Here is a 12714-nt window from a genome sequence, read left to right as displayed (position 1 = left end):
GTGAAACTGTTCCCCCTCTAGCACGTGCATTCCTTTAACTTTCAGTACATGGCACCTAAGAAGAGAGCAAGAACTGGCCAAGTAGCCAATGCTGCCTTAGGAGTGGCAGTTGACCCTTTATTTGATGATGCGGATGGATACCCCAGGGGTGAGGATAATCTCCCATCTGCTACACCGCTTGATTCCACTACACCTGACTAGGCTACACCAGTTCCTGTTCCTACTGAGGGTGCAGTGGTTCCTTCAACTGATATTCCGGTTCCATCTCCAGCTCCAGTTTCCGATTCTGGTGTTTCTGATGTTGATATTAGTGGAGTTATCCAGATGTTGACACAGATAGTGGCTTCTCAAGCCTAGTGATCAAATGTTGCACCCACTTCTTCTAGCCAACTAGGGGATTCTAGTGGTTCCAGGGTGAACAGGTTTCTTCAGTTGGATCCTCAGGTGTTCACGGGCGCTAATCCCGAGGAAGACCCACAGGACTTTATTGGCGAGATGCATAAGACTATCCAGGTTATGCGTGTTACTGAGACGAAGGGAGTGAATTTGGTCGCCTACCGCCTGAAAGGGGTGGCCTATTTTTGGTTTGAGTTGTGGGAGGAATCTCAGGGGGAGGGGAGCCCACTAGCGAGGTGGAGTGAGTTTGTTGACGCTTTCATGGACCATTTCTTGCCGGCGGAGACTAGGGCAGCTCGTGCCGCAGAGTTCGAGAACCTTAAGCAAGGAAGTAAGAGTGTGTGGGAGTATCACATGAAGTTCGTGCGTCTGTCTAAATATGCCATTCTCATGTTGCCTACTATGGCGGCTAGAGTGCGTTGGTTTGTGCAGGGCCTTAGCCCTTTGGTTATCAATGAGGCTGCTACAACTGCCTTTAATTCAGATATGAACTATGGGAAGATGGTAGCGTTTTCTCAAGATACAGAGAACCGTAAGTTGAAGAACAAAATGAAGCGCGAGGGTACCAGCAAGGCCTGGTTCGCGGGGAGGATCATCAGGGCCATCCCAGTCTTTTGCTCAATCTTCAGCCAGTGCACTGCCAGTAGGGCCCAGTCAGCAGCAGAGGAGTCGTTTCAGGCCCAATCAAGGTAGTAAGGGACCCCACTAGAAGGGCCGATCAGGAGAGAGATTCCAGCAGCAGTGGAGGCCCCCATGTCCCATATGTAGGAAGATGCATATGGGGATCTTCTACATGGACCTACCTATATGTTACGGGTGAGGATTAAGGGGGTGCGGTCAGGGGCACAACACAACCATCCAGTTCTGCAGCTGCTACATCTTCATCACCCCCTCTATCTCGAAGCACTCCAGCAGCAGCAGGGCGTGGTGCAGCTAGGGGTGATGTGCCGAGTTCAGGAGGACTCAGCCGTTTCTATGCTATGAGTGGTCACCAAAGTGCAGAGGCTTCTCCAAATATTGTCATAGGTATATTGATTGTCCAATCTCATGATGTATATGCTCTTATTGATCCCGGTTCCACCTTATCCTATGTTACCCCTTATGTTGCTATGGAATTTGGGTTAGAACCAGAATAGCTTCCTGAGTCATTCTCTATATCTACTCTGGTTGGCGAGTCTATTGTGGCCGCACGGGTTTATAGGGGTTGTGTTATCACGGTGCATGGTCGGGACACCGTGGCCGATCCCATTGAATTGGGGATGGTCGATTTTGATGTAATTATGGGAATGAATTGGCTTTATTTAGGTTTTGCCAAGCTCGATTGCCGAACTAGAACTGTGAGCTTTGAATTTCCAAATAAGCCAGTTGTTGAATGGAAAGGGATAAAGTGATGCCATAAGGTAGCTTCATTTCTTACCATAAGGCCACAAAGATGATTAACAAGGAGGGTATCTATCATTTGGTTCGGGTTACGGACACCGATGCTGAGGCACCTACACTCTAGTTTGTGCCAGTGGTGAATGAATTTCCGAAGGTCTTTCCTGATGAGCTCCCCGGGGTTCCGCCAGACAGGGAGATTGATTTTGGGATTGATGTGATGCCAGGCACGTAGCTTATATCTATTCCACCCTATAGGATGGCACCAGCAGAATTGAAGGAGCTAAAGGAACAATTGAAGGATTGGTTAGAGAAGGGTTTCATCCAACCGAGTATGTCACCCTGGGGTGCACCGGTTCTCTTTGTGAGGAAGAAAGATGGATCACTAAGGATGTGTATTGACTACCGACAGCACAACAAAGTCACAATCAAAAACAAGTACCTATTACCAAGAATATATGATTTGTTTGATCAGTTACAGGGTGCTAGGTAATTCTCCAAAATTGATTTACGGTTCGGGTACTACCAATTGAAGATCAGGGAGCAGGATATTATGAAAACAATGTTCAGGACCCGGTATGGGCACTTTGAATTTCTGGTAATGTCTTTTGGGTTAATAAATGCCCCGGCTGCTATTGTGGATCTTATGAATCGAGTTTTCAAGCCTTTTATCAATTCCTTTGTGATAGTGTTCATTGACGATATTCTTGTGTACTCATAAGGTTGATCGGACCATGCCGATCATCTCATGGAAATTTTGCAGACTCTTCATCAACACCAATTGTACGCGAAATTTTCAAAATGTGAATTTTGGCTCAAATCTATCACATTCTTGGGTCATGTTGTCTCCAGAGAAGGAATTAAGGTAGATCCTCAAAAGATCACAGCGGTGAAGAATTGGCCTAGGCCTACAACACCAACCGAGATTCGCAGTTCCTTGGGCTTAGCAGGGTATTACAGGAAGTTTTTGGAGGAGTTCTCTACTCTTGCCTCTCCATTGACTAAATTGACTCAAGAGGAAATTAAGTTCCAATGATTCGATGCTTGTGAAAGGAGCTTCCAGGAGTTGAAATCAAGATTGACTACGGCGCCGGTGTCGACCCTGCCGGGGGGTATAGATGGATTTGTGGTATATTGTGATTCTTCAAGAGTTGGGCTTGGGTGTGTGTTAATTCAACATGGCAAGGTTATTGCATATGCTTTTAGGGAACTCAAAAATCATTAAAAGAATTATCCAACACATGACTTAGAACTTGCGGCGGTGGATTTTGCATTGAAGATTTGGCGACATTATCTGTACGGGGTCCATGTGGATGTATTCACTGACCACAAGAGTCTTCAATATATTTTCAAACAAAAGGATCTGAATCTGAGGCAGAGAAGATGGCTTGAGTTACTCAAGGATTACGACATCGATATTCTATATCACCCGGGGAAAGCCAATGTTGTGGCGGATGCTCTTAGCCGGAAATCTATGGGTATTTTGCCTCACTTGGAGGAATGTCAAAGGCCGTTGGCCAAGGAAGTTCATCGATTGGCTAGTTTGGGAGTTCGTCTTGTGGACTCTAATGAAGGAGGGGTAAGTTTACAAAATAGGACTGAATCATCGCTTGTTGTGGAAGTCAAAGAGAAGCAATACAACGACCGATTTTTGGTGCAATTGAAGAAGGGGATTCAAAAACTTAAAACTATGGCTTTTACTCTTGGCATGGATGACGACACACTAAGGTACCAAGGGCGGCTATGTGTTCCAAATGTAGATGATCTCGGGGAAAAAATCATAATTGAGGCTCATACTTCTAAGTATTCCGTGCACCCAGGTTCTACCAAGATGTATCATGATCTCAAGGAAGTCTATTGGTGGAATGATATGAAAAGGAATGTGGCGGACGTTGTTGCCAGGTGCCCGAATTGTTAGCAAGTAAAGGCCGAACACCAACGGCCTGGTGGGTTGGCACAAAACAAAGAAATTCCAATGTAGAAGTGGGAAATGGTTAATATGGAGTTTGCGGTAGGATTACCACGCACTCCATGCAAGTTTGACTCAATTTGGGTGATTTACCTACTCACGAAATCAACACATTTCTTGCCAGTTAAATCAACCGACACAGCGCAATAATATGCTCACTTGTACATCAAGGAAATAGTCAGGCTGTATGGCACTCCAGTTTCTATGATTTCTTATCCAGGAGCTCAGTTCACGGGAAATTTTTGGAAGACATTTCAGCAAGGTTTAGGTACTCAGGTGAATCTTAGTACAACCTTCCATCCACAGACCGACGGGCAAGCTGAGCGGACTATTCAGACGCTTGAGGACATGTTGCGTGCTTGTGTTCTCGAATTCAAGGGTAGCTGAGATGATCATTTTCCATTCATAGAGTTTTCTTATAACAACAACTTTCATGCTGGTATTCAGATGGCACCATTTGAGGCATTATATGGTAGGAGATGTAGATCTCCCATTGGGTGGTTCGAAATTGGAGAAGTAGAGTTGATAGGGTCAGACCTTGTACATCAGGCTATGGAAAAAGTTAAGATCATTAAGGAGCGGTTGAAGATTACTCAGAGTCATCAGAAGTCATATTTGGATGTTTGTCTTAGGGATTTGGAGTACAAAGAAGATGATTAGGTATTCTTGAAAATTTCCCCCATGAAAGGTGTAATGCGATTTGGTAAGAAAGAGAAATTGAGTCCGAGATATGTTGGACCGTACAGAATTTTTCAGAGGATTGGTGAGGTGGAGTATAAGCTTGAGCTACCACCTGAGATGTCATTAGTGTACGCGGTATTCCATGTGTCTATGTTGAAGAAGGTAGTTGGAGATCCGTCAGCTATTCTGCCGGTTGAGGCCATTGAGGTTAATGAAGAACTGTCATATGAATGAATTCCAGTTGCCATTCTTGATAGGCATGTCCGGAAGTTGAGAAATAAAATAATTGCCTCCGTAAAAGTGCTATGGCGAAACCAACAAGTTGAAGGGGCTACTTGAGAGGCCGAGAAGGAAATGAAGAAAAAGTATCATTATTTCTTTGAATAGCCATGTATTTATAAAGTTCTAATTTATGAAAATTATAAGAGTTACTTTCTATGAATTATGTACCATTTGTACAGTTGACGTTAAGGGTGTTCCTTTCTGGTAATATAATGTGTGTGAGGCCACAGTTGGTGTTGTTATGAGTTATGTTACGTCAGTGGTTTGCGCATATATTTTAAGGATGTGATTATGGGGCTCTCTAACAGGTGGATAGGCATAGTTACAAGGGAAACTCTGGCAAATTTTTTGGAAATTAAGGGAGTTAGTCAAATTTGGGGTTGATGGTGTGTGGTATGAAAACTGAATTGCATAAAATGCTAATAGTGAACCTTGACCCTCATTCGAGGATGAATGATCTGAAATTGTGGAGAATGTAAGGCCTCGTGAAAACTTTCCTAACAACCGGGGTTCCGTGATGTCGGGGAAGGCGTAGAGGTTAACAATAGTAGAAATTATTCACGGCGAGCTTCCGAGATGCAATTCAGACTTTTTGTATTGAATAGTGCGCTGGGAGTTGAAGGAAAATGTGTGGCAGAAGAAGGCCTTTCTACAGTTCATTATGCGACCGCAGAACCACTCTACGGAACGCAAAATGGTCGCAGAGTGGGGCAGTTTTCTGGGTCATCTCGATGTCATTTTTGCGGCCCATTATGCGACCGCATAACCATTTCATGGGCCGCACTCTTGTCGCATATCATGCTTTGATATCTTTTGGAGGGAGGTTCTGCGGTGCATTATGTGACCGCAAAACAGGTCTGCGGGCCGCATAGTGACCGCAGACCTGGTCCGTTCCTTTCTAGTTTTGGCACCCAAATTATGCGGCCGATATGAAGACCGCATAACCATTTTGCGATCGCATATGCTACCGCATATCCTGTTCCGGGGCTTCATTTTTTAGGGTTTTTAAACCCGACCCTTCTTTGTTAAAAAACATAAGCCATAGCTCATTTTGAGCACATTTATGATATTTTAGAGTGAGAGAGAGAGTTTTTAGAGTGGGGGAGCAACCTTCAACCTATTATCCATCAATTCTTGCTCAATCATTGAGGATTAACAGAGGAAGTCTTCATCCTAAAGGTAAAAATCTATGTCCTAGCTCTCAATTTCAAAATATACAAAAAATGGTATAATTAGAGAGACAATTATTGGGTGTGGGGGTTGTTGTCTTGCATGCATGTATTCTTGAAGTATTTGGGGAGGTTGTGAGCTAAAAATGGTAGAGAATGGGTTGGGGAATGATGGAATCTTCAACAAAAAGGGCCTTAAAACATTGATGCACACCTAGTGTTTGATAATATGCTCAAATGAGCTAGAATCAGGACCATCTTCCTAATCTTGGACCAACTTGCTATATTTCTAAAATAGATCGAAGTGCTAAGAATTGTACAACATTTTAAAGTTTAAAGGAAGCTCAATTGAGGTATGTTGGCTAAACCCCCTTATTCTTAGAATCGAATCACACGATTTTCATGTAATCAGTATAAGTCCTTGACCATTATTGAATTGGCTATTCCCAATGTGTTTGTGTTGAAGGATGTATGTTCAATATTTATTATAAATGCTTCATCATGTCATCTCGCCATTTGAGGATGTGTTCAAAATGTAGAATATGTGTTACAAATATTAATACTTCAAGTCAAGATCGAAAAATAGGTTGTTATGCCAAATTGTATGTAAAGTCTCTATGTGCCTATGATTCCTAAATTGCTCAAATGTGAATTTAATGTCTTGAATGGAAAGCCTTATTGTTGTTAATAACGATAATGATGTTTGAAAGTGGAAAAGGGAACTGGAATTATGAAATACGGCCAAGTGCCAAGAATGACTTTATAATTTTGGCCAATAGTGCCAATGAATCGAAAGTATATGAGGTATGATGTGAGATGATTGACTGAAAAAGGTAATGTCTTGGGTAAGACGGCCTAGCCGATCGGGCTGTGATTTGATACCATGCCGCACACATGGTGGTACTGTGCTGGAAATTATGATGAAATTGTGGTTATGGTTAATGTCTCAAGTGAGACAACCTAGCCGACCGGGTCGTAATCGGACTCCGTGTAAGAATAAATTGGTATTGTGAATTGTGGAATATCGGCACTAAAGATCACCCAACCTAATAACATGGAAATTGACTTGAAAACTTATGAGATCCTTAACTTGATGTTTTGATATTATTTGAAGCTCTTATTGAATTCTTGACTGTTGACCCTGTATTATCATTCATTCTATTGAGATGGTGTTTATCTTTAAATACTAGTGATATTCGACGGTACAAACATCCCTTTTGCCGGGGGCACTGCATCTTTAAATTGATGTAGGTGGTTCCATAGCAGGCAGTGCTGATCAGCGATAGTGGTACATCCTCTTCCCAGCAGACTCGGTGAGCCCCACTTCATCTGGCGGTCACTTTTTGTATCTTTTTTTCATATTATTATCACGTCTCAAGGTATAGCCGGGGCCTTGTCGCCGGCACTACCATAGACCCTTTGGTAACTTTTAGAGGCTACGTAGACACTATGTGGGTTGTATATGGGTGTTGGGAATGTTAAACAAGTTATGTTTTGTTTTGATCACTTATTCCACTCAAGCTATAAGAATGTGTGTATTTTGAGACTTAAAAGTGGAGTAACTAAGGAAACGATTTAGTATTGTATGTATGAACTTCATACTGTCTAATTAATGAAATTGTGTCTTCTCTTGATCATGGGTGAGCTGGATAGAAAGTACATTACAGGCTTTCTCGACCGGGTGCACTCGGTTGAGTGTCGGTCATGCTTCCCGAGGTTGGGGCTTGACACCAGCGGAATAGCCATAAAATGGCATGTCGATTCCGCGATAGCACAACCATTCCGCAACCATTTTACAATATCAGAGTAACAATATGGCCAGTAGAGTGGCCATAAAATGATTTCAAAATTCGCCAACTTTCTGCTTCACTTTGCGACGATTATTGCGGTCCGCGAAGTGATTCCGCGGTCGCACAATAGACCGCAAAACAGTTATTTTTTTCAATATTTTACCTCTAAATCTCCAATGCATTATACAACCCAAATATTCCATATCGTGGTTCATTTTCTACAATTTGCAAAATCATTAGCGTACCTCAGCACCACGAAACCTTAAATCCCTTAGCAAAATTTTTCGGGACCTTACAATTATAGCCATGTTCCGCTATTTATTGTTCATTCAATGTTCATTTGTGGTTATATGACTTGTTAGGGTGGTTTGTTTTGTTCCAGGGATGTTTCGGAATAAATTGGGACACATAGTCCCAAGGCCGGAAGCATAAGTTGAAAAAGTTCACCGTATGTTTGCTTATGAGTAAACGACTCCAAAATAGGGTTTTTATGGTTCCGATAGCTTCGTATGGTGATTTTGAACTTAGGACTGTGTCTGGATATTGATTTTGAGGCCTGCAGGACGTTTTGGCTTGAATTGACAAAAATTGAAGGTTTGGAAGTTGAGATGTTTGATCGAGAGTTGACTTTGTTGATACTGGGCTTAGATATTTGTTTCGGGAGTTGAAATTGGTTCGTTGTGTCATTTCTAACTTGATTTGACGTCAATCAGAGTTGGTTTGGTGTGTTTCGGCATTGGTTTTAGAAGTTGAAAGTTTAATAGTTCATTAGGCGTTAATTGGGGTGAGATTCATGTTTCTTGAGGCTTCGACTAAGTTCTTGGTGTATTTTAGTACCTGTTAGTATGTTTGGATAGGGTCTCGCGGGCCTCAGGTGTGATTCGGATCATGTTTGGCTCATTTTGGACTTGTTGGAATGTCATAATCGCTATATCTATTTTTCTTACACAATACACCTGTTCTAGATTATGTGTTTTAAAAGTGAAATTTGGGGGATTTTGGACTAGGGATTGGAGAGTAAGATTTGGGGATTTGAGGAGGCACCCGTACGGTGCTGAGTGATTATGTGTGATGAGTGGGAGTTTATGACAGACAAATTGAGTACTCTGAGAGTGTGAGTACCTGGGATTATCACTGTGATGCATTAAATTTGACATGCATATTTGACATGTAGGCATTGAGATGTAACATTCCTCATGCTAGCGGAAATTGTTGAACTTGAAAGCATGCCTAAATTTATGTACTATGCACAACCTGAATATGGAAGTTCTATGAGTCATTACTATCATTATCTTATTATATCTGTGTTCTCATTAATTTGATTCAAACTTTATCTTTTTGAGCTCGCACTTTTTTCAGCCCAAGGTTAGTCCTATTAGTTACTAAGTACATTGGGTCGGTTGTACTCATACTACACTTTGTACTTCATGTGAAGATCCAGGTACATATGGACGCAGTGGTTGCTATAGTGGTGATAGTACATGTTTGGAGACCTTGAGGTAGTTGCAATGACGCCCACCAACCCCGACTCTCCTTCTTCTCATTTTATTTCAGTATTGTTCTATTTTCTCATACTGTTGTACTAGAGCTTTTGACTATGTTGACATTAGTAGCTCATGTACTCAGTGACTCCAAGATTTTAGGATTTGTTGTAGTTGAGTTGCAGCCGTTTTTATCAGTTATTTATGAAACTTTCCACTTTTGAACTTATTAAACTATGTTTTTTAACACAATGCGTAGTTGTTATGTGATTATCGGCTTGCCTAGTAATATATTAGGCACCATCACAACATGTTGGGATTTTTGGTCATGACAAGTTAGTATTAGAGCACTAGGTTACTTAGGTCTCATGTGTCATGAACATGTTTAATAGAGTCTTGCAGATCGGTACATAGACGTCTATACCTATCTTCCAGAGGCTATTGAACGATTAGGAAACTTCACTTTCTTGTATTCTTGTCATGTAGATTTATTGATTCCAAAAACGAAACTTCTATTATTCTATTCTCTCACAGATGGTGAGTACACATGCAACCGGATCAGGCAGACGACCACCAATACCACCAGCTAGGGTCGCGAGAGACTGGGGCCATGATAGAGGCCTAGGTGAGGCTTGTAGTTGTGCCCATTGTGATTCCAGACCTTTAGGATGATTTGGCCAGATATTTATTGTTCTGGCCGTACCAGCCACTTCTCAGGCCGGGGGTTGTGCTAAGACTCCCGCTGCCCGTACTCCCGAGCAGTTCATGGATTCCAGACACTGGGGGTACTAGCAGCCCATCCAGTTACAGCTACTCGGGACCAGGTTGGCCCACCTATCAGTGGTGAGGAATAGAACAAATTATAGTGGTTTGGGAGGCTTAAGCCTCCAAAGTTTAGTGGGACCATGTCAGAGGATGCTCGGGATTTTATAGACAGGTGTCAGCGGATCCTTCGCATGGTAGGTATTTTGGAGACCACTGGAGTTTCATTCACTACTTTTCAACTAACGGGGGAAACCTACAGATAGTGGGAGGCCTGTGGGTTGATCAGGCCAGCTGGCGCTGCACCACTTACGTTGCATGAGTTCTCAGTTCTCTTCTTATAGAAGTTTTTCCACAAACTCGCAAAAAGGAGTTGGGAAGGAAGTTTGAACAGCCACGCCAAAATGGTATGTCAGTGACCTAGTATGAGATGAGATTTTAAGGTGGTTCATTGATAGCCTCAACTATGGACTGCGCTTTGTCATGACATGGGAGACTGCGTCAGGTGTGAGGTTTGACGATGTGGTTGATACTGCTAGACGCCTAGAGTAGGTTCGTATTCAGGAGCGTGAGGAGAGTGAGGCCAAGATGCCTGATGGTTCGGATGGTTTTAGTAGTGCCTCATTTGTAGGTTAGTCCCCAAAACAATAGGGGTCGTCCTTATAAGCCTGCTTAGAGGTCTCGTCCGGTTTATCGTGGTGCATCAGTTAGCCATGGTTCATACGGTGCTCATCCGAGTCAGTAATCTCCCAGTTCCCTCTAACCTTAGAGTTCATCGCATGCTTCATCAGTTAAGGGTTCATATGTACTAGGTCTTTATAGTAGTTATTATAGTTCTTCGCGTCCGATTCAGTCCCTACCGCCATTGACCGATCAGAGTTGCTTTGAGTGTGGAGAGCTTGGACATACGAGGAGGTATCATCCCCATTTTTTGGGAGGTCCAGTTCAATTGAGGGGTCAGTCTATGACTTCCACACAAGTTACTTCACCACCTACTCAACAAGCTCGTGATGGGGTTCAGGCAGCTAGATGTCTCCCTAGAGGGGGAGGCCGATCAGGTGGTGGTCAAGCTGGATGCTATGCTTTTCCCGCCAGACCAGAGGCTGTTGCTTCACACGCAATGATCACAGGTATTGTTTCAGTATTCCACAAGGAAGATTCAATATTATTTGACTCCGGTGCCACTTATTCATATGTATCATCATATTTTGCTCGTTATTTGGATATGCCACGTGATTGTCTAGTTTCACATATTTATGTGTCTAATCCAGTGGGTGATTATATTGTTGTGGACCATGTATATCGGTCATATATGGTGAGTATTGGGGGATTGGAAACAAGAGTTGATCTCTTACTGCTTAGTATGGTTAATTCTGACGTGATTCAAGGCATGGATTGGTTGTCACCATGTAATTCTATTATGGATTGTCACACTAAAACCATTAAGATGGCAATGCTAGGATCGCCTAGGATTGAGTGAAGAGTCGATGCCAGGATCGCTTATGTATTGCATGGCACCAGCAGAGTTGAAGGTATTGGAAGAGCAACTTCAGGAGCTTCTTGATTAGGGGTTCATTAAGCCTAGTGTGTCACCATAGGGTGCACCAGTTTTATTTGTGAAGAAGAAGGATGGTACTATGCAGATGTGCATTGATTACAGGCAGTTGAACAAAGTTACAAGTAAGAACAAGTATCATTTGCCGTGTATTGATAACATATTTAACCATCTTCAGGGATGTAGAGTGTTCTCTAAGATTGATTTGAGGTCTAGGTATCACCAGTTGAAGATTCAGGACTTTGATATTCTGAAGACGGCATTTAGGACTCGTTATGGTCACTACAAGTTCCTTGTGATGTCTTTTGGTATAATAACTGATCCAACAACATTCATGCATCTGATGCACAGTGTATTCCAGCAATATCATTATTTGTTTGTCATAGTATTCATTGATGATATACTGGTGTACTCTCATAACTAAGAGGAGCATGGACAACATCTGAGGATTGTACTACAGATATTGAGGGAGAAGAAGCTTTATGCTAAATTCTCCGATTGTGAGTTTTTGCTGGGTTCTATAGCGTTCTTGGGGAACGTGGTGTCCAGTGAGGGGATCAAGGTAGATCAAAAGTAGATTGAGGCAGTCCAGAGTTGGCCCAGACCGTCTTAAGCTATTAAGATTCGGAGTTTTCCTGGCTTAGCAAAATATTATCACCGCTTTGTGGAGGTTTCTTGTCCATTGCTGTGCCTTTGACTATGTTGACCCAGAAAGGTGCCCCATTAAGGTGGTCTGATGAGTATGAGGAGAGCTTTTCAGAAGCTCAAAACTGCCTTGACCATAACTCCAATTCTATTTTTTACGTCAGTATTTAGTTCATATATAGTGTATTGTGATGCTTCTCAAATTGGTATTAGGTGTTTCTAGATGAAGGAGGGTAGAGTGATTGCTTATGCTTCATGCCAATTGAAACCCCATGAGAAGAACTACCTCGTTGATGATTTAGAGTTTGCAGCCACTGTCCATGCATTGAAGATTTGGAGGCATTATCTCTACGGTGTGTCTTGTGAGGTATTTACAGATCATCGGAGTTTACAACACTTGTTCATGCGAAAGGATCCAAACTTCAGGTAGTGAAGGTGATTGGAGCTATTAAAAGACTATGATATTACTATTTTGTATTATCTCGGGAAGGCCAAAGTGGTTGCTAATGCTTTGAGTAGAAAGGCGGTGAGTCTGGGTAGCCTTGCATATATTCTTGTTGGTGATAGACTACTTGTATCAGTAAGTTAGGTCCTGTCCAATCAGTTT

Source organism: Nicotiana tomentosiformis, unplaced genomic scaffold (genome assembly GCF_000390325.3).
Source record: "Nicotiana tomentosiformis unplaced genomic scaffold, ASM39032v3 Un00003, whole genome shotgun sequence".
NCBI classification, from domain to species: Eukaryota; Viridiplantae; Streptophyta; class Magnoliopsida; order Solanales; family Solanaceae; genus Nicotiana; species Nicotiana tomentosiformis.
Note: the sequence above shows the minus strand (reverse complement) of the source record.